This window comes from Rhamphochromis sp. 'chilingali' (genome assembly GCF_963969265.1).
Source record: "Rhamphochromis sp. 'chilingali' genome assembly, chromosome: 19".
In the NCBI taxonomy this organism is placed as follows: Eukaryota; Metazoa; Chordata; class Actinopteri; order Cichliformes; family Cichlidae; genus Rhamphochromis; species Rhamphochromis sp. 'chilingali'.
Window position 1 is genome coordinate 25,117,462 of NC_137946.1, and position 19,700 is coordinate 25,137,161.

Here is a 19,700-nt window from a genome sequence, read left to right on the forward strand (position 1 = left end):
TCATACAGTGGCATGGTGGGAACATCGCAAGTGTGCTCTCATCTTTTCATAGGAGTGTTTGTCTGTGTTTCTGTGTGTCTAGCGGCCTCTGGTTTCTCACACAAACTAGTAGCTGCTTGCCTCGCGGCTACATCTGAGGTTGGGAGTGTGTACGCGGTGAAATGTGTACATGTCTGCTGTGTGTGGGGTATGAAGTCTCAAAGCGTCAATCAAAATTAAATCCAAAGATTAAAGGAAGGGAATGCCCTTCCCTGCCTTTTAATCATAGTGTTTGTGGTGAAGGAGTCAGGAAACGCAGAGGCTAATGTAGCATACAGTAACTTGTGTTCCGCTTACCTGGACAGGCAGACAATACAATTCCCTTACTGGGAGTCTCATGCCTAATTAATCATTTTTATTATGGGTTAAAGGCAAAGAGGGTAGTTGCCATTGTAACCCAGGTATTTGGTATATTGTTTAAAGCAGAAGGGAGAGGCTTGAGGCAGACAGGTTAATCCTCTCCAGGCAACCGATTATAGACTTCCCTGTCCCATCCTTCCTCCCTTGTATCATCTCATTGACTCACCCTTACACTCCCTTCACTCCTTGTTACCTGATTTTTATCCCGAGCACCATACCCACCCCTTCTCTCTTCTCTTTCCTCACACTGCTGTCCAATTTCAACATATGGGATACGTAGCTCATGCCTCATGTCACCACTTTTACTTTAGCATACGTGTAGCTAAAGTAGAGGGAACACATTTTATTAATATTAACATTGGGAAAAGTTTAAACCAGAGTGTACAGTATAAACGCCTTTATCCATTCTTTTTCCCATGGTATGAAAAACACTTTGAAAAATACTGTTTGGTTTAAACCGCTAGCATCTCCAAATTATGCATACTTGTTCGTGAAGTATAGTCCTTGCTGATGAACATGTGAGTTACTCCACAGCCAAACCTTTAACATTTGCTACAATGGGATGCTTTTTCACACCCTCGCAAATAAAAACTGTGTACATCATTTGATCTGACTAATAGACCAACCAACGACTTTACATGGTTTTCTCTTCAGTCACAATGTGCCGCACAATATTTTCTGACTAAGCCAATCAACATTTTTACCAGCTTTTAGAAAAATGTTCACAAGGTGGGGCCTGCTTTGTTCTTACAGTGTGTTGATGTTCTCTGTGTGCCCCTGTCTGTTCTAAAGACATGCATGTGAGCTCTGAATGTGGTTGTCTGTGTCTCTGTGTTAGCCATGTAATGGACTTGTGACCTGTCCAGGATATACCCCTCCTCTCATCTTATGACAACCATACGACCCTGAAAAGGGAAAGTGAGATGGTCTTCTCTGGACCAAAGCTCATCTACAAAGGACTGAGGCAAAGTGGAAAACTAAAAATTCTATGAAACATATGCTCCCATCGAGATTTCATGTTTTCAGGGATTGATATGTCATAGCTATTACAACAGCATGGCTTCATATCAGAAGAGTCGGGTACTGAACAGTATGGGCTGAAACACTTCACGTCCCTGCTGGTTAATTCCACATATGAACACTTAGGAGGATGGGAAGTGATAGAGTTACTATAAATAGTTGTAGTAAAGTTGTTGTAAAATAAAATTCATGTCAGTGACATGCATGCAGGAATCTGGCAGTAGCACATGATAATTTATTGCAAAAACCTTCACATTTGTCACAAATATTTATGTATTTAGTCGACAGATGAAGATCCTGAAGTTCAGTGATGATTACATTTATCCCAAGATACATTTCCTGTAACAAATACATGATTATAAATTAGTATATGAAAGTAATTTGTACAAGAGAATAATTTACAGTGTTGTTAGTGTACTTCTTGTTTTATATTGTTTGGGTAATTGAGCTGGATTAGCTTTATTTCTAATGCATCGTAAAACAATTAGGCAAGAAAGGCGACGTACTGGAGCAGACGAGCTTTTCTGCTGAAGCTTTGATCTGCAGAATATCTAATCCTTTAATGGATGAATGCTGAGTCATCCCGACAGTCGTCACACCGAGAACCATCTGTCACACACACAGAAGCAGCTTATGAAATCTGGACTGTACCACAATGAGCATTACTTCCTCATAATTCATACAACATATAATGACTTGAACTATTTTTTAATGTGGTTAATACACCAAGATTATTTTTCAGTTTACTTTTCTATGTCTTTATAGCTTTACTGGCTCTCTCTTGTTTGTCTTTCATGTGGCTGTCATTTCCTTCACTTCCTTTTTCTTTTTTTGGTTTACAGTTTCTAGTCACACTGCCAAAACCAGAGATTTTGATTCTGGATCAAACATCAATGTTTATCACCCAACTGTGTTTACTTTAGCACTGACAAAAACATCTTTATTTTGCCAGTTCTCAATTAAGACACAGAACCCACACAAAATAAGCTTTCACTTTGTGCAGCTGCCTTGAAAAAACTAACACCCCCTTAGACACGTCAACAGATGTCTCACTGTCCATTTTATCATTTCTATATCTCATGTAGATAGCTGCTTAGGATGTAACTGTTTTTTATACAAAACCTATACATGCACTATATACATGCAAGCTGATCCAGAATGATCTGATTCCACTTCAATCAGATCAATTCCTGAATTCAAGATGAAGTATGGAAAACAGGATTTGACATCTGGAATATTAGAATATAAGATTTGTTCTGGTGTGTGCTGTAAAACTGTCCTTTTGCAATCCAACCTCTAAGACGAGAGCGGAGGCGGTTGAATGTTTTCGGTGCCATTTATCTGTCTGCCTGTCGTCAGGATTACGCGAAGACTAGCAATTTTATGAAATATTAAATAATGTTGATAAAATAATTCCAAGATGAAACTCACATAATTGGACCCAAATTAAACTTAAATATGTTATGACAGATTTCCAAAGAATAGCTGTCATTCTGGACTGACTAGCTTTAAAGGTCCCAATTAGGCCTTTGCTCCCTCAGTGCACCTGAGGGAAGCCATCACCCACAAGATCTCTCCCCCACCCCATACGAGATCAATCCCTGCGCAGGGATTAGAGATGGTTTGGATGAAACAGAGGACCCACAAAGCTTCTTGATCTTTCATGTTACTATGTGAGAGAGTAGGTGTTAGTTAGTGAGAGACGAATGGAGGCAAAGGCTCCAGCATGCTACTGCAATGGTATTGCGTTAGTAACATGTTGGAAATACTTTATTACTAAAGAGCTTTGCATTGCTCCGCAGACACATGCCCTTCTATTTTATGCTGTCTACTGCGACTGGGTTAGGTTTAGGAAGAAAAATATATAGAACAAGCAGAAACGTTGAATACTCATGTGGGACCTTTTATCTCTTTGGAGCCTGCTGCTGAGAATACAGAAGGCAGCCTGGTGTTAATAAATTAGTGGTCGGTGTTGGGGATGAGCTAATATCCAGTAGGCTGCATAATAATCAGTTACAAAAAATGCCCATGAATAGACCCATTGTTTGTTAGATTTCTGCTCATCACCCAGTCCATACTCAGCCTGCACATACAGCAGGGCTACGCACTCAATCGAATTCCCATAATCCTACTCATTGCGTAGGTGGAGAGTTGCGCAAATGAACACCAGCGGAGATCTAACGAGGTGTGTCTGCACATTTGTGAACTGTCAGCATTCACTGGGAGCTGGGTGGACGGTTTCTGTCTGTTTTAGTCTGTTGATGGGTTGTTCCGCTTTTGTACCTGTTTGCCTGCTAACCCGCTTAGGTTTTCATCTGTGCTGGACTTTACCATAAGGAGATCACTACGCAAAACTTTGAATATGCTAAAATGGCAGACACGTTGCTCTACTTACCAACCGGCTGTCATTACACATCCATTATAAAGTGCCACAAGGTGCCAGCATCTCCAAGATTAGCCTTTCAATGGGATCATCCGCAACCACAGAACAACAAATAACCACAGATTGTATGGGGAAAAATGTGACAAATAACAAACCTCTAAGATCTGAAAAAAACCTTTCTTCTGTTAGCTAATTTATTTTTTGATTATTTGTACAAATCCCTGTTAATTGTATACTATTGATTTATAATACTGTGGTAATTCTGTGCTGCAGCTGTGGCTTACCCTGTAGCCTGAAATGTGTCTATGGATAACAGCAACGCAGAGCGTAACAACTGTGATGAATCCTTTTGGTAGCACTGTGCTATGTAAACATAATATTTTGATTATCACAAATATCATAGTGCTGTATAACAAATTGTAATTGTATCTAGTTTGCTCAATATTGACAAAGGAACAATAATTTATTGACATTTTTCTCCCCCACATTTGCCACAAATAATTTGGTTTTCTGTTTTTTCTTTTCTTTCATTTGTTTTAAATCTTAATATTATGTTAATATAAATTCTTAATTTGGAAAATGCTCACTTTTCAAAACTATGAAGACTCTTATTCATAGAGCTGTGATAAACGTCTGCTTCCTCACTTCATCATGCTAAACTACATTCAGTTCATATCTGAAAAAGGCTGTTCTGTTGCTTTATATTCATTAGTTTGCTTCTTTTTTTCTTTTTTAAAAATCTGATCACAAGTGCTACTTTTCCAGCCCTCTCACTAAACATTGGACGTCGGATAGATTTAGAACTCGTGTCTATATTGGGCCTGTCAGTCCATCTGTACGGCGTCCAATCTAGGTCCACAATTTGGACGTCCAACTATGACCCAACCTGGACATAAATATGATGTTCAATATTTAAACTTTGGATGTCATGTGGACGTCTATGATGCAGGGAGTTTACATGATTAACAATTTTTTTATTTTATTTACAAATGACAACATTGTTGTAATCAATATGATAGATATAAATATGGATCATTTATAAACAAACATGATTTATTATGTGTTAGCCTGTTGATTTATTCAGTACATGTGGGGTTTTTTGTTTTGTTGGCTATTTTAAATTTTCCTGTTTTTCTTTAACTGGTTTATTTTAATTATTAGACTTATGTGCGTGTAATCAGATTAAAACTGACATTTATTAAGATTTTATGAAATATTAAAAACATTGAAATCCATGTTAAATGTCAAATAATAATGGTTAAAGTATGTAGAAAAAAAGGGAATTCGTGTTAAAAGGAGTACAATGTGTTTAATAAGTTTAACATAACATTTGCAATATATTTTTGTTTTAGTGAGGTTGGTCTCCTGTTTTATTGTGAAGAGCTGTGTAAGAGGAAGTGAGTGTGTTTGTGATTGGTAGCAGGAAAGTGTGAGAAGTTTGTGCAAGTGACTATGTAAGAACTGGACTATCTGCTCGACAGTCTTTGTTGATGTGCACATTTTGCAAACTGCCTGTGCGAAGCTCAGGACATTTCTGCTCCAAATCCCCTGTGCAGCTGCTCACTTTTGTTTGAAGTCGAGAGCTCACGCCACCTTTGAGATTCCTTCAAACTAAACTGTTTCTGCACAGAAAACATCATCTCCACCCTCTGGAAACCGGGGACTTCAGAGCCTATACATGTGGAAGCAGTATAAAAAGTTTAACCTTGAAAAGATGTCCACAACAACCACATTTGGACTATAAATAGCCCGTACACGGAGGTCCTATGGACATCAACACTAGAAGTATAATAGACATCGAAAATAAGACGTCGCCTGACGTTGCAAAACAACCCCTTCAGTGGACCAAAACTGTACGTCCAAAAATGACTTATAAAGACGTCACTCCAACGACACTTTGCGCAGTGGGCTTGGTTGCACTCAAATCTTCCACTGCTTTAAAGCCTCTTTGTATTTAGCAAACAGTTAGAGCTAATACAGGACACAAAGACATGCATGCATGCATGCACACAATGACGCTTGTTAGGCCCTGGCAGAGAGAAGAAAAAAAACTAGTAAAGGAGGGAGAGGGAAAAAAATATCCCTGAGGTAGCTTGTAAATTGCACTGGAATGCTGATTTAACCAATGAAATCTCAGGAATTGGAGCCAGAGTAGGAGGAGCGGGCATTCAGCAATGATGATGTTAATACAGCCAATTAGAGTTGTGCGACCACGCTCAGTTTTCCCCCCTCCACAATGTCAATGGCAACATTTATCCCCCAATAAAACAGACATGATCTCAGGTGCTTGGGCCCTGCCAGGGCTTTCCGTTCCTACAAATTTCAGTTGATTGTACAGTGCTACGCCTGTAAGCACTTGGAGGGCTGATTACTGAGCTTGTGTTACATGTTTAAAGGGAGAATCCACTCATTTTTATGAGCGGGGTGGGGTGTTTCTCTCTGCAGGTTAAAATATTAGTTCTTAAACAGATTGCCAACAACACACAGAGAGAAAGTTGACACAGTAGATGTATTTCAAGCAGGATTAACCCCCTCGGGTAGGAAACAGCGGGAAGGACACAACAACCTGAAACAGTTAACAAAGGGATAAGATCAAGAATCTAAATCACATCAAACATCAGTTTTTCCAGATCTCACTCTTTATGCAGTTAATTGGCAATATACTTTATTAGATTTTATTAAGTTGGGTTGAAAGTTAAGTAAACGTGATAAGTTTACTTAAATGTTAAAGGAACATATGAACTTTTGTATGTAGCATATGAGCTTCCTGGCAACTATAAAAACCATGCACAACACTACCTACTCAAGCATAACATCATCAGATAAACTGTACATGGATATTCTCTGTGTGCAGACAAATGAAATGTGAAAACCCCCCAGAAATAAAAGAAAACAGACACGGAGAGAGGAGAGCAGAAAACTTCAGATGTATGTTTCATATTTGTGCAAAAATTTGTGATTTACTGCAATTACAGTAGCAATGCAGTTAATCTGCGCAGGATTGTTTCATATTTTAGAAGGTATGGCTGAAATATTATTTTAAAATGTTTTGTACTCTCAACATCTAAGTTACCCAGCTGCCTTTGTAGATTGAAATGCATGTTTTTCAGAGGCTTGGACGTCTTTTTCTAAATGAACTAAGTTAAGGGAAAGTTGTAATTATGAATAATGCGTAACGAGCTACTTAGATATGTTTATCCAGAGTGTTTTGTTCTTTGCGCTGTAGCAGGTTTAGTTTAACCAAGAATAAAGAATTCAGCCTCAGCGTAAGGACAAAGAAATAAAATACTGGACTCTTTTCTCCATTATGCTGCATTCATGCAGTCAACAAACGTTTAATTGGTAGCAGTTTATCTAATTCATGAAAACATCACACAATATTTAGTCATTTTAAATCTAACTTAAAGGTATTTTTTTCCATTTAATGTTGGCTAGTAGCTCATGTTACCACACCACAGCTTCTGCCCTACATTCATGCTGTTACCTTAAAATTACAGTCAAATATTTGGTTGCGGCAGCCTCACTGTCTAAATGGAGCTCTCTGACGCTGCTTGTGTGTTCTGCACCAGCAAGAAGGTGTGGATGAAGTTGCCGCTAATCTTGTTTTTGCATCTAAACACCATAACGTTTTAATCTGCACGACAATGTTGGCTTAAGCCTGAGGAAGCCTGCTGAATTAACACAGTAGTACGGGCTGTGTGGTGTGTTGATGTTTTGGAGGAGGTCAGTGTGTATGCTTTTCTCTGCAGTACTTTTTTGTAGCTGAGTTTTCAAAAAGTTGTGCGTGATGGTTCAGATCCTTCATGTGTGTTTGTGCGCTCTTGTAAATTGTGTTACTGGTTCAGGAGCAATTAATTTCCTGGAGTGCAGCTGGAGTGCAGAAAATGTTGTGTAGCTACCTCACAAAAGAAGCAAGATTACACTAAAAGTGGAGCATGCTTCAGCTCTCCTAGCTGCATAATTGCACGTGTGCACGGCCTCCTTTTAGAGTTTTTTTGGATATCGAGTAATGGTTTTGCACATAATACAAGCTTGCTTGTGTTATATACAAAAACAATTAATTACATATGTTACTTTTTATTTAGTAATTAAACAAGTCATGCCTGGGAAAGTAAACCAGTTTACCTGTATCCTACTCCTAACTAAGGCAGCCAAAACTCTGACTGAAAGGATTTCAGCCTAAAAAAATCAGCTATGACACGGTGAAGTATCCTGTGTCAAAATAAGATTTAGTCTTATTAGGACAAAGCAGTTTCTAGGTTTGTCGTTGAGTACGCTGCCAAAAGGCACATTTTGGCAAATTTGTCAGATTTCATGCTTCCTGTTAGTTACATCCAGCTGTGTTCTCCAGACCTCTACCTCTGTTTTCTCGCTATCACACTGTTTTCATTTGATTGTGTTCCACAAAGACAGGGTGTTCAGCATTATCCAGCAGTGATCTTCACCTCTTCCTTGTCATTAGCAGTGCCACTTAGCAGCTCAGTTATCTTCCTGAGACAATGCTTCATCACTGGATTAGGCTTTAATTGGCTGCATTAGCTGGGTGCCTTCCCCCCGGCTCTGCAGCAGCTGTGATCTCAAATGCCCCGCCGCCTGAGCCAGACACACTGAAGGCTTTGCCTCGCCACTAAGAGTCAGGTAGGAATGGCAATATGTTTTGGAAACTGGTGCACTTTTGGATAAACAATACAATTCAACACTTGCTTGTAATTATGCTGCCATGGTTACTTTTCTAACTAATGCTAATCCTTTACTTTAGACCATAAAACAACAAAAAGGCAAGATGAGTAAACTCAGTGGCTCGTTAGCAACCATGGGGTCAGAGAAAAAAACCTAATCAACGTGTACATTTTTGCTGGGTCCTGTATTTATTTATTTTTTTTTGATTAATTGGTTTGGGGCAGTTTACATATTTAAAAACACATTTCAAGATGTTATAGTCATTTTTAATGTCTTCCTGGCTCAGCAAATTCAATACAAAAATAAAACAAAAACAACAGAAAAACACACAAAAACCTGCATAATGGCCTTAAAAGGGTTCGGACCAGTACTGACATAAGTGAAACATGAGGTTTTCGGTCCTGGTATTCCAAAGCTGTGAAGGATTCAATTTTTATATGCTCACATAAAAAAGGTAATCAAGTTAAAATGCGCAAACACGCTTCGGATGACGTTTCCGCTCTACATGCAAAGTTTTTTGCACGTCTATTGTCTTTTCCTATCTCCACAACCACATCTGCTAATCTTTAAGGTTTTTTTTAATGAATCTTATTAGGACTATTTGGTTGAACTGAATTCATTTGTAATTATTGCTTTAATTGAAAACTAATTAAACAATATTAAAGGATCCAGGTTGAGGCTTTAGTGCTATAAAAGATCAGCTCGGCTCAGTCGAGGCCTTATGTAAGGCCCTGCAGTGCTGACCCCACATCTGCTGCACAAGCCTCCTATAGAAGGCAGGCAGAGCTTTGTGTGTGTGTGTGTGTGTGTGTGTGTGTGTGTGTGTGTGTGTGTGTGTGTGTGTGTGTGTGTGTGTGTGTGTGTGTGTGTGTGTGTGTGTGAGGGGCTTATGGCTCTGCTGGCCCAGCGAACAGCCTGGCAGGGTTTATAAGACAGTAAGGACTCTATTATAAAGCACTCTGTCTGCCTGTTTGGAGGTAAGACTGTGCTCTAACATATAGTGGGAGACTTCAGTATAAATTTAAAGTCCTTATTACATCATTGAAATTCTTCTTTTTATTTGTTTGTTGTTTTTGTTTCACCCCTTTGCTCTGTAAAGCGTGCTGTTTGGTTTTTAAAAGGTTTTCTTTGTTCTGTTTTTTAGCATTATCTCCTTTAAATTCATGTTTCCTAGTAATTTTCACTGCTGAAGCAAAGGGATTTACAGCCATTTCTTGCTGTCTGCATTTTTATGAAAGCCTGAACAATAAAAGATTGTACTTGCAGCACAAGTAGAGTTGCACTTCGGGTCAGTTCAGAGCAGCTTTCACATTTTTTTAATTCACTTTTTATATAAGTATATGAAAATAGATTTAAAATAATAAAAAATTAAAGAAAAGACTACATAAATGTCACTGCATGATGCAGTGATGTTACACTAAAATATACATTGGTGTTATAAACACTAAAAATGATGTTACATTTTGGCATTTGATGCATTTCTAATAAAAACGGCCTAAATTGCAAATCATTCATGTATTTAATTTGATTTAGCTCAATAAATAAATAAATAAATGCACGTTTAAAAGTGTTTTTGAAAGTTCTCGAGATCAGACAGGCTACAAAAAAAAGAGACAACATGATTTGTTCTGAAATTATAGATACCTCAGCAGATATATTGGGTCTAATTAAAAGAGCGGGCATCCACGTACATATTTCAGACTTTAAAGCGCAGTGACCTAAGAATAATTTCAAGCATTAAGACCATGAGTTGAGATACTTGAATTCCCTTCAGGAAGACAAATATTCGATGACACGCGCGCGCGCGCGCACGCATACACCAAGGGATGATTCATGTCTATAATGCGTCCTCAGCTGGAGACTAAGGTTTAAAGCCTGGAAATCGATCCGTGTCCATCAGATCAGGTGACATTTGCTGCCTCCTCTGGCTTCTGTTAGATGATCACTTCTGATATTTGCACTCTTTTTATCTTCCTTGCTCTTCTGGCCTCATGTTTTCGGATCATAATCTCTCTCCTCTTCTTTTTGTGAGAACCAAAACAACGAAACGGTTTCATCTTGTGACGCTTTATATCCTCCGCGGTGCACTCTGGGACTTCTTTTCTGCCTTTTTTGGGGTCAGAAACACTGAAGTGCGGGATTATGTTCTCCCAGTATTATTTTCGTTAAGTGGGGTATTTTTCTGCTCCTGGTAAATAAGGAGCTTCATTTGTAATATTTTAGAATACGATTAGAGATGCAAGCAATGTTTATTTTGCTTATCTTCCCGTCCTTTTGTGTTTCCGGGGGAGGTGGACATTTAAAGTGACAAGGTTTAAGTAGCCTATACTTTTCTAAGAGTGTGTATGAAGTAAGAAGCATTAGTTCCTTATTTTCAGGAAGAAATATAAATACACGAATGCCCACATATTTTATAAAATAAAATAAATAAACCACGCAGGCACTTTTTAAGGCCAGATAAATTTTACGCTGTGTATATTTTTTTTGATGTTTAGTTTTTTAAAATTCCTTTAGATATTTTTCCTTAGATTAGAAATATGGTATAAGGAACCGTTATTAAAAACGATTTGTTTACTTACTTACAGTTACAGTTGGATTTGGTAAGGGACTTTTGAGAAATATTTCAACCGTAACTGACAAAATGAAACAGTAAATGTCCCTTTTTATATTTCTATGATGAATCACGTTTAGTTGAGCCTGAATCTGCCAACGTGTGTCACAGTTTGTTTGTTTTATTCATTAATAAAAGAAAAACTCTTATTTTGGCTTTAATCCCCTTAAATTCCTCCACTTTGTCTAAACGTCATCCTAATTGTATTTTTAACCCCGATGTCTTCTCTGGTTCAATAAAAAGCGTCTCTTGTCGACGTTTCCTTTTGATTAAAGGTTTTTGCTCGTGTTTTAATGAATATTAACAAGCGGAGTGAAATGTCAACGAGGTTCAATTAACGTCGGATTTCTCTGCCTGTCTGCCTGTTTGAATTATCCGTGGAAAACCGATTTTTATTCCGAGCAAATTAGCTCATAAGATTTTTAGTCGTTTGGTGTTGCTCGTGGCTTTTTATTTCAAAGAGGGAAAATTCACTTGTCGCGATATTAAAATGAATGAAGACGCACACGGATCGTCGCTAATCGCCGTTTCTTGCACAAAATAATTTTCAGCTTTTAGTGGTGGCTCCCAATAAAGGCTGTCATGGAAAAGTTAACAGCATCTGTGGGTAGACTGCATGCATGGGTTAACCAGTGGTCTGTTTATTAGTGCCATGTCAAATTAAACGTGTTTGGCGTTTTAGTTCAAAAGCTGAGCAGGAAGTTAAAATAAGTGTAATTAGACTGCTGACATGAACGCTTTTCTTTTTTCGTTCTTTTTCTCTCTCTTTTTAAACAATGCAGTAAAATGATCAGTTATTAGTGCTGAGGTTTCTGCTGCAGGTTTAAATCTCCATCAGCTCAGCTCACTTCTTTTTGTTTCTGAACAAACCTCATGATGTCTTTCTCACACAGAGCCAAGTCTCTTTCTTCTTCTGCTTCTTTTTTGTCTTAAAGGGCGGTAAATTCTTCTCCCCTCCTTCTTTCCTCCTTCATTTTTAACCAAAGGTCTGTTTTTGATTGAAGCCTAAAGGTCAGCTTTGGAGTTTTACTTTTAAAGCATCTCTGACTCCAGCTTTGTGGCCAAAAGCTAACAATAAAGCCCTCAACTCCCCTTGAAATAACTGAGATTTTTTTTTTTATCAAGCCTCTGAACACCCTTTTTCCTTCAGTGGGCTTAAGTGCTTTCATGTCTGTAATAACTTTGTATACAGTGTATGTATACACGCTAAGCTACAACAAGGTGATAATAAACCAGCTGCTAACTGCTCATGGTGTGGCTAAAGCCTTGCAGAATTATGACTGGTGTGCCAAAGATTTGGAGATTTCATTAAAAAAAAATGAGTACATGTCAATAGGTTTTGATTTAATATCACTGTGGTCACTTTCGCCAACTAGTTACAAAACCAGACAATTTTAATCAAATTCCTCAACTGGTTGGAGTAAAGTTGTGCTGCAGCTTCACCATAATGGGGCTATGTGGGATTTCACTGTCATCAAGAGGTAAAAGGTTCTGATTGATGCAGAAAATGTTTTTTCTCTCAGTTTGCAGCAAGGTAACCTTAGCTCAGTTGCTTTTCACTTTATAATGTGTATTTTACTACTTTTTTTTTCTCCATCATTTGAATGTACTCCAAATACAATGCACTTACTGAAGTGTAAAGTACTGAAACTACATATATAAAATACATGCAGAGAATTTCTTGTATAATCTTTTTCCCCAAATTAATATGAATATTAAAACAGAACTGATTCTCCTAAAAACACAAACGTAACAAACCAATAAAGCTCATTTAGTGTTCTTCCATCGTGTATCCATCAGCAGCTCTGCAGCCCTTCCCTGAGCCCAGAGCCAGTGCTCGAGCCACCCTGACTGCTTGTATTTGATATGGTTGCTGGGAGTTCTCTCTCCACTCCTCAATGGCCTGTGCAAATGCTTTTCATCAGACCTGAAGTGATCTTCATACTGACAATTGCTGATAACATGAAGTTCACACACAAGGACACAACTGCGTGACCGCCATCTGCTTCCTTGTTACTAAGATTCAGCATTTTTCCATTTGATCAGTAAGGAAAAACCTGATTTTTATCATTCATGTTGTCCAAGGATTTTCCTGGAGTTAAAAGCAGGCCCTCACGCTTTTCCTCTAAATGTACACTCAAGTAGGAAGGCTTTCTGACAGTTTTTTATTTTAGAGTAGATAGACAGCTACCTTTAGGCACGTATGTTTATCAGACTTTTCATGATTATTTTATTTGAGGTCTGCATGTGAGCTTGAAGTTCCTATGCTGTATATGCGATGTGATAGGCCAAACATAAAAATGTGACATTTAGAGCTGTTGAGGATCTTCTTTTGAGGTTAAAGGTGCAGCCGTAGGCCTTTAGTGTTGACTCTATAAAATACACAAAGTAGAAGTAAAGATACTTGTAATTATATTACCCAAAATTACAGGTTGGATTTTTAACCTTGGTTTTAAAAAAAAGAAAGAAAAAAAGCCTTGGGTCAGTATGGACGTTTACTTTGTCTCTCCTCCTGCTGCCTGCTGTTAGTCATGCACAGGCCTCCCGTCCTGCCTCCAGCTCTGGTAGACACAGAGGCACTTTCTCAGGGCTGCAGCTCGGCTCTGCTGTTCCGTGATAATGATAAGGCCTTAAATCCCTCTGTAGATTTGACCTTTGTCCTCCTTCTCTATTTTTAAACTGTCTTGTGCATTTTGAGAGTTGTGATCTGGCCGGTGCTGGAAGGATTAGGTGTATGTTTGGGCAGAGGTGACTTTGAGAGCCCCCCTCTGTTTGGTTTGGCAACCCAGCAACCACCACACAGCTGCTGGCATAACCCTGCTTGATCTACCAGATACCCAAAATCATTATGTGGTGTTTGTTATGGAGGGAGAATAGTGAGGAGAAAAGAGGGGAGAAAAAAACAGAAAAGAAGATAGATTTAGTTTTGTTTGAGGAAGACTTTGAGAGTTCGGCCACTCAGACATGTTACAGACGTTCTTTCAAACTTGATTAAAATACTTATCATTCGACTTCCTCTTTTAAGACGTTACCAACGGGCTATTGACCGAGCACGTGCTACACTGGCTCGCGTGTTTAATCCATGCTACTTTTAATCAAAAATCATGCAAAATGATATGGTAATGTCCTCACCCCACCTTTTTCATAGAGTGTCTGGGATAACGGTCACGCCATACTAAAAATTCTTAGGCAAAACTTTACTGAATGTAATGATGCTCATGTGCTGTAAATCTAAACATATATCATATAGAACTCAAAATATATAAAACTCAAGGAAAAAGTTACAAAAATTCAGCACAGGTAGTTTTATTTTAGCAACTCTTAATAGACTTTAATAAATGAAACTCACATCAAAACTCATTCTACATGATTTACTCTAACTCTAGCCCTTTTGTTGTTTTTGTGTATTTAAATTGAGCTTATTGCCACAAATTAATATCCTGTTACATTAAGTGGCTACTTTGTTTCACATTTTATCCTGTTTTTTTTTTTAAAATAAACTCATAACTGAAATCTGGAAAAATGCTAAAAAAAAATCTATATTTTCTTCTAAAATGCAGTGGAGCATTAGAGTAAAAAGGACCGGTACATGAAAAATGACTATATGTGTCTCAAAATATACTTTAAAAAGCTTTTTTGAGCTCTGAAATGAAGCAGGGGTAGTTTTCAGATTAATCAAATCACAAAGCAGGTTTTGTTCAGAATTTTTAAAAAATACACATCTTTAAAGGTTCTTTGAAGAAACTACAAAGAAGAGTGACTTTTTCCAAAAAACCCCATAAACAAACAGATCCCAGCTCTGTTTCAAACCCCCTTTTCCTCGACTGACTGGGGCCGTCTCAAGCATTTGAACAGTCAAGCAGTCTGTCATTCTTACAAAGACAAACTCGTCCTCCGGCTGACAGTTAATGGGTTTGGCCCACTGATTAATTGTGATAAATGGGAGCTCATTCATAACCCATTGTGCAGTTGGCCCCTGTGTGCTGTCAGTGGTCCTGGATACAAAGACAGCAGCAGAAAGTTGAGTCACTGTTTTTACAGTGGAAAGAGGCAAACTACTGCCCCCCATTGGCCTCAGGTGCTCACTGAGAACACTGCAAGGGCTTTGGCATGATAGATGAAGAGTTTTCTGACTGCAGTTTTCCAAAAAGTAAAATTTAGTACATGATTGTGAGACTTTCAAGACAGATAAACAGGAAGTCAGAGGCCTAAAATGCAAACACACACAGGCCCTGATTAAGAATAAGATATTTATCTTCTGTGTCAATTCTTGCGGTAATATGAAAAACACATGAAAAGTGTAGCTGCAAGCGGCGATCAGGGGGTTTAAGCCCATATGGGAATGTTAATAATTTAAGGCTGTCAGGGGTCAAGAGCTACATGGGAATGCTGGGAATGCTGAGAGCAGAGTTTCTGGCAATCGTAGACATAATGACATGGAAACTATCCACAAAAGAAAGGTTGCCGTTGTTATTATTATTATTGATATGTTTATCCTATTTCACATCATTGTTGTGATGGATCCGCTGCTACCTTCTTGTTTTTGGAGTAAATCCTGTATGTGATGTATTTCAGGGCTTTGCGTGCATGACATGTTTGTCCAGGAGTGTATAAATCTACTTTGAGTTATTTTAAGACACACCCAAACTCACAGGCCAGTAGTGCACCAAGACATTTGACTCTAGATTTAGACAGTGTGTTTTTATTGTATGTTAATGCCAAAGTACTAGTTTAAAAAAAATACAAAGGCAGCAAGATAGAGTCATTGTTAAAGGGATCTCATTTCTTTCTTCTTCTTTTTTTTTTGAAACTTTTATACTCTTAGTACTTTTTCTTAAAAAATATTAATCTGAGGATAAAACCATCTGTGGTTTCATGGCTAAATGTCAGTTCTTTTTTGCTTGGACTAACGGTTAAAGTCCATTTTCTCCGAGCTGCAGACATTGATGTGGTTGCATGGTACATTTCTCAAAGTGTTTGGTGTTGATTGATTAAAAAGTGAAACCGTGTCACAGGAAATTTAATGTCTCGCCACATTAAAAGTCCATCCAGCTGATGTCAGCTTTGGACAGAAACTAGCCAAGTTTGACAGGAACTTGGCTAGTTTCTGTCACTGACCTGTGACTGTCTGCTATTTTGTTGGTAAAAACCATCCATTTTTGCTGACTTTTTTTTAACCCCTTTGCCTTCAGAAGTGCAGTAATTAATCACAGATAGCACAGATTCAACAAGGTGCTGGAAACATTCATCAGAGACTTTCATCCATATTGAGACGATGGCATCACACAGTTGCTGCAGGTGTTTTGGATGCACATTGATGATGTCAGTCTCCTGTTCAGCCACATTCCAAAGGTGCTGTATTGAACGAGATCTGGTGACTGCGGAGGCCATTTGAATACCGTGAACTCACTGTCGTGTTCAAGAAATCAGTTTGATACTATCTGAGTTTTGTGGCATCCTGTGTTATCCTGCTGGAAGGAGCTAACAGAAGATGGAATAAAGGGATGGACATGGGCAGGAGCAACAGTCAGGTAGGCTTTGGAGTTTAAATGATGCTGAGTTAGTATTACCCAAATCATTACACCACTGCAGCAGCCTGAACTGTTGATACAAGGCTGGATGAATCCATGCTTTCATGTTGCTTATGCCAAATTATGACCTTGTCGTAGCAGAATGAAGAAAACAAGCAGATTCCAAACACAATTGTCCCATCTGGCCAGTTGGATTTGAACCCAGGGCTTTTTTGCTGTGATGTGATTGTGCTAACCACCAGATGTATCCTTTTTAATATAAATAAAGAGTACACAATGCATTTTTATTTAATAAAATAGTGTCAGTGTATCTGAATATTCAGTGTGTATCTCATCTCCTACATTGACACATTGGCTAGTGATCAGAGTTTGGCTCTGATCACTAGCCATCTCTGGCCATCACAGGTCAGAGCTAAGTTTTATTTACTTCTGCCTGTGTAAATGAGCACAATAGAAATGCCCACTCCAGCATGCTTTATTTATCTTTAGAAGTTTTCCCAGTGAATAATTTGAAAAAACACATATGCAAGCTTTTCCTCACCGAACATGGAGACCTCCTATTAAAAAGACCTCACTGGTATGATGAACAATGGGTATCTTCTGTTGGTAAGCACCATTAAGTGGTTGCATGAGGCCAAATCAATCAACAATTTTCCAAAAGACAGCACTCTTAAAAGACTATATATAAATGATATGTGGAGCAAAGCAGGAAGTTTGGTGACATAGCTCCAGAGCCAAAAAGCCTGTGCAGGAATATGGAGGTCAGTGGAGTGGCCAACGCGATTTTGCACTTTAATGCAGCGGGCTGTTTTTTTGGTTTTTTTACCTATTTTAAACCGATTGTCAGCATTACTTCCTTTAGCACAGATCATTGCATTAATCTTGCTAACTCTTGCTAAGTGCTTATTTTAATCCAAACCATTACTATCACCCAAACCGCACCGAGTTCTTTCCATTTCAGACCTCATCATAGGATTTTCATCTTATCAAAGGCTTATCTTTTTATTTTTAACATGGGAAATATATGTGACCGAATGCGTGTTTACCTCTGGCATAGCTCCTGCTGCTGGTATCTGCTATTTTTAGATTGGTTAGCTCATTCGAGAGCAGCAGTAACAAAACTGTATTCTCCTTTCCTTCTTTTCTTAAATCTCTTTCAGTCACTCAGGCCCACATAACTTCCCTTATACACACACCCCTGCGCGCACACACACACACATATACAGCACCATGCAGCTCGACAAGATCTGAGGCCAGATATTTGATTTACACCAGCAAGGTCAAAGAGAATGCATTAGGACCTTTTGCCGGAGAGGCGCAGGGAACAGGCAAGAGTTATAAAGTGGTCAGATGGATGCTGACACATGGCCCTTCATAACAATCAGTAGAAGAGTTAGTTGCACTGGCCCTGACCTCCTCCTCACTAGCACTGTGATCTATACTCTCCAGCCCCCAGCTCCTATACACCACACCCTGCCAAACATACCAACTCCCAGGTCCTGCCTGCAAGAATCTGACTAAAAGTTAATGTTAATGTTCTTAGTCTTCACATTTTCTTTTCATAGTGAATTTTTAGCACTTTTTGCAAACTAAAGGTGTTTTCTCTACTTCTAATAATTGCTGTCAACTAACACTGGTCGATATACCGGACACATTCAAAGTCACAGCTCTTTTAATATGTGCTATAACTTGGCTGTGAAGAGCCAAGGCTGAGTAACTCCCTTTTTAATGTGTTATCTGAAGGTCTTTGGGGTTTTTATGTCTGTCGTTACAGCTCTTTATCTTTGTTTGAGCTTATTACATAGTGAAAGGATCCTTTCGGTCCATAAAATAGTAAAAGAAAATACCTTTGTTTGGTCAGATAAAGTCTTTGCAAACCATCATATATTAAGACAGTCACACATTTTTTAAGTTTAATGTTTACACGTGTACAAAATATTACATAGATTTCTGTTTTTGTGATATGAAGCCTGTTTGCTTTTTGGAAAGATACATAAATGCAACATAGCATTTGGATTATGTGCGATAAAAAAAATCAAATTGTGATTTTAGGAACGTGCAAATTAAAAGACAAACTCTTTGTTTATTGTGTTTTTGTTTCTCCATCTTTTCTCCCACTTCCCTCAATAGCCCCCATACCCAATCAGAGTGATTGAGTGTTATTGGTATTTTGATTGATGCTTTAAAAATCACTTTGCCAACAAGATGGCACATATATTATAATATGATCTATTTATCACAACTTATCACAACTATCTTAGCTTTAGGGTTGTGGCGATAATTTCTCAATCACCCAGTTAACTCTAATGCAATCTGGAAATACTGAGTGATGTCCAGAGGGAGAAAACTTAAACCAAACAATTTGAAAATAGAAAATTAATCTCTACATGGGCGAAAACGCTAAGTTTAAAGCATAAAATGATGAACAAAACAAGAATAATAGTTAATAGTGCTCGTAGAAACCAGTGCAAAGTCGAAATGTATATTTCATCCAGCTGCTGCATTCTCCATTTTCATCTTGTTCTTTCTCAATATTTGGACTAAAATATATGAAAATTGTGATGCTGCAATAAGTGCTACAAAAACAAACTTGCACTAAATAAAGCATCAATTATGTACTCCTCAGGTATGTTAAGAAGTGGCTGATGTTTAATGTTTTACTGCTGTTTAATTGTGTCATTATATTGCAGCCTTCTTGATTTCTTCCTCTTCTTCTTGCAGTGATTTATGGTAGCTGATTTGAGAGTTGCCTCCAGCAGCTCTCCAACTTGCTGAAGCAACTTCTAAAATTTGCGCAAAGCAATTAAGTACATAATCTGCTTTTCATTTGCAGTTTTTTTCTTTAAATCTGTCCTAAATTGTGGTGGAAAAAAACAGCTCGTAATTCACTAACGGTTCAATTATATACAAAAATTAAATAAAAGAATTAGTGGATGCTCTGCAGAACGTAATAACCTGGTCTATGACAGCAGTCTCCTTCATGACCTCTCTCCTATCTAGGCCTCTCTCCCAATGTTTACATCACTTTTTTATAAGTCTGGGATGACATTCACAGACCTACTACAGCCCAAGTTCT

At 38.2% G+C, this 19,700-nt stretch overlaps 1 protein-coding gene across 9 annotated transcripts in view; it reads left to right on the plus strand.

Annotated features, from left to right (window-relative positions):
• Nucleotides 1-19,700, plus strand: part of LOC308386691 (uncharacterized protein) — a 77,247-nt gene that overhangs the window by 51,995 nt on the left and 5,552 nt on the right. The window contains exon 1 of one of the 9 annotated variants that reach the window (XM_080866404.1): nucleotides 8,334-8,440. The exons of 6 other annotated variants lie outside the window; for them this stretch is intronic. The gene's annotated coding sequence lies outside the window, so the exon portion shown is untranslated. Of the gene's footprint in view, nucleotides 1-8,333; nucleotides 8,441-16,439; nucleotides 16,625-19,700 lie in introns of those variants that run through there. 2 more of the 9 variants (XR_013969844.1, XM_080866405.1) reach the window with 2 other exon arrangements.